The 3,147-nt window shown below is 37.8% G+C and overlaps 1 long non-coding RNA gene across 2 annotated transcripts; it reads right to left on the bottom strand.

Annotated features, from left to right (window-relative positions):
* Positions 1-681: 681 nt before the first annotated feature.
* On the bottom strand, positions 682-2,879 carry LOC127096897 (uncharacterized). Of its 2 annotated transcripts, XR_007792854.1 has the most exons (5): positions 2,171-2,879; positions 1,797-2,048; positions 1,494-1,608; positions 1,145-1,381; positions 682-967 (listed from the first exon to the last, which is right to left on the bottom strand). It is a non-coding gene; the product is annotated as an uncharacterized LOC127096897 (long non-coding RNA). The 2 variants fall into 2 exon arrangements; XR_007792853.1 differs by having other exon boundaries at positions 1,797-2,867.
* Between the last annotated feature and the right edge of the window lie 268 nt (positions 2,880-3,147).

The following is a 3,147-nucleotide window of genomic DNA, read 5'->3' as shown; positions in this document are numbered from 1 at the left end:
ATTTTGTCCAACCATATTTAAATTTTCGTAAATTTGATTTCATTTTTAATTAGCATCATAAGCACAACATGGCATACATTTCATCGCAAGAATACTTCACTTTAGTTTCCCATCAATGTTATGCCATTTCCATACTACCCAAAAACATGCATTTCATAAAATCAATTTCGTCTAGGAGTATGGTTTATTACACAAATACGAGGAAAAGGGATATTGTCTGAGGTGGAATACAAGTTTGAATCAAGGTCATGGGTGAGTCTCACCATGCAAGTATCATATCAATGAATCCATTAGTATAGCCATGAGCATGTTACATTACAAAGCAATAATTGCCAATTTGTAATGCCGTTAGCATCACATCTGCGTTGAAAAGGGCATTGTTCACATTAAATTTGCATCGTTCTCAACTAAGTAGATTAAGGTCAACAAGCAAGTGGTGAGAGACTTAAAACAAGTTCATGGTTTGCCATTTATGATTGTCATTCTGGGTAGTGGATGGAGGATTTTCATCAGGATTGAGCTTAGGTGCCTATTTTTCGCATTACGTGACCACAAGAAAGAGACAAGCCTTTGTCTATGGATTTCATGCACCACAGCATATGGTTTGGGTTATTAGCTTTGATTTATATTATTAAACCACTAAGTTTTGATTTATAGACATAGTTGTTTCAAATCCATTGATAAGAGCATATCACAAGAGCTGCCATAATAATCCTGATTAAGTTACATTACAGTCAAGCCAAATGAAAGAAATAGACTTCCAAAAAATCTAATAAGCAACAAGCCATGTCCGGATAAGCATAGTCCAGCCTTCATCACCATCCATGTCAAGTGCATTAGACCTACAGCATGTCATGGCCTTCCACACTGTAAATCCCATGCCCTGCAAAACGGTGATCATCAAACTGCAACATGAGCAGCATATTCAGCCAGTATCAAACCAACACTACCAACGCACGCCAAATACCTGCAGTTTCATGAAAGGAAGCTAATGAGGACAAATACATAATTCCGCCTACTAATGTTGAATGTTGTTTTTCTGCATTATGAGCATCCTACAAAATCGCATACGATAAAATATCTGGCAGTGTTATTCCTGGTTTTGGAAAATGACAGTTCACAATGACATTGAATGTTTAAGTACCCATTAACTCCGGTCATTCGAGCTCGAGGCGTTAGGGAGATGGGATCCGCCTTAGTACACAATCAAGCAGCAACAAGTGTCCCTGCAAAGTCACAACAACTCAATGGCCAATGGTTGGAGAGGTCGAAAAGAGAAAACTCTAGTTCCTGAGAGGCATCAGCATATCCAGTTGATTTTCGCAATGAGTTGGGGGGCCCAAACTTTAGTGACTTCTCTCAAACTCCCCGCAACGTGTCGCTGCAACATCATAATAACCAGCAATAATTAGCTATAATGGTAGTAAGCTTCGCACCAAATGTAGCATCACCGTTAAACAACAAATTCAACAATATGTATTAACGATACCAACCTTGCATTGAAGCCATTTCCGAATGTGCAAGTCACTTACCATTTCTCTAATAACATAACCAAGCTGGCCAAAATTACTGTCGTATCAGTTCATCATTCACAGTGGTGCAAATGGCCTGTGAATAAATGTTTTTTCATTAAATCAGTTAATCAGACCTAGGAATTAAAGAAATAAGTCAAAGGAGAGTTTTGAATAGACAGTAAAAAAACTATATTCTTACCACACACACGTAGGTATTTCACAGCAGTAAAATGAAATCAATACGCATCTAGAGATAATTTCTAATAACAAATCCTGACGTACCTCATTTAGGGACCACAAAATCTGAGGAGAATTTTCCTTCCAACGGAATGATTCTCATGATCTCTTGACAGCTCATGGATTTTGCCACTCATCTTCACTCTATATAAAGAGGGGATCCAATCATTAGAAAGGGAGCTGATCTTGCACCGTCACTCTGCTGAAATCGCATCCCGACCTACACACCAAAGCTCAAAGATACCAAAGGGATACTCAAAGTTCATCACCAGAACTTTGAGCAAAACGAGCTAAACCCTGAGAAACCAAATACAGAAGTAAGAAGAAGGAGAGGCCAAAAACTAAGCGGAAAAGAAGAAGGAAGATCATAGATCAAGCAACGAAAGGAGAGCTCGCACACGAAATCGAAAGATACTTACTAGAGGTAAATTTTCATCGGAGTCTCGCCGGGGTCATAGAGCTCCGGCGGCGTCCTTCGCCCTTTATTCGATCTTTCCAAGGCCATAGTAGCACCATGTGGTTTCCGATTGCATGTTTGATTTGACGAATTATTGCTTGTTCATGAATTGTTTGAGTTGAGTATAGACTGTGGTATATCCATGAGGAGTTTTTGCTAATTTCATTTTAAAGTTGTTTATGATGTTTACTCTGTTATGAGGTTTTGTTTCATTTCGTTGGAATCGGAGTTGGGTTCGCTCGGATCTGTTGAGATTCCGATGATGAACACCGTGGGTTCATCTTTGATTATGGTTTTTTAGGGGTTTTCTTTCTAAAATTTGGGGTCCGTTCTTGTGGTGTTGGGGAAAAGATGATTCGGGTAACGGTTTTGAAGAAAAGGTAAGGTGGAAGAGGAGAGAGGAGATTTAGCTTGAAGAAAGCTGAGTGATTTTTCAAAGAAGAAATTTGTTTTATTAAGTGGCTATTTTCGGTGATGACCACAAGTTTTCGATAATGATACATTTATTAATTAAATAAATGTGCCATTTAAAGTGCCCCTTTGAATGACCGGCTATTCATATGCTCTGTATCCATACTTTCTAATGCATTTTAAATTACTAGTATTTGGTTTCAATGTTTATATTTAGGATAGCATTTCCTGCCAAGTGATCGTTGGGTTTTGTTGGGAAGACAAAAAGTAAATCACGGGAGACACAACGTTCCATGTTCATTCACTCAACATTTTCTTTGTTTTTTCATTATTATAAGTAGTGGATTAAGAGCTGGATTGAGCCCTACTCGAATGGGCTTTATGCATCAGGGAATCTGTTATTCCCACCCCCAACTCCCAACAATATTAAATAAACCTTATATCTATATCATTTTCTTACTATATTAGCTAATCAAAGTTATTTTAATTAATTATTTAATCTTGACCAAATTACTTTTTCCGACTAAC

Source organism: Lathyrus oleraceus, chromosome 6 (genome assembly GCF_024323335.1).
Source record: "Lathyrus oleraceus cultivar Zhongwan6 chromosome 6, CAAS_Psat_ZW6_1.0, whole genome shotgun sequence".
Classification (NCBI taxonomy): Eukaryota; Viridiplantae; Streptophyta; class Magnoliopsida; order Fabales; family Fabaceae; genus Lathyrus; species Lathyrus oleraceus.
The sequence above is the reverse complement of the archived record's forward strand: the minus strand, read 5'-3'. Positions and strand labels throughout refer to the sequence as shown.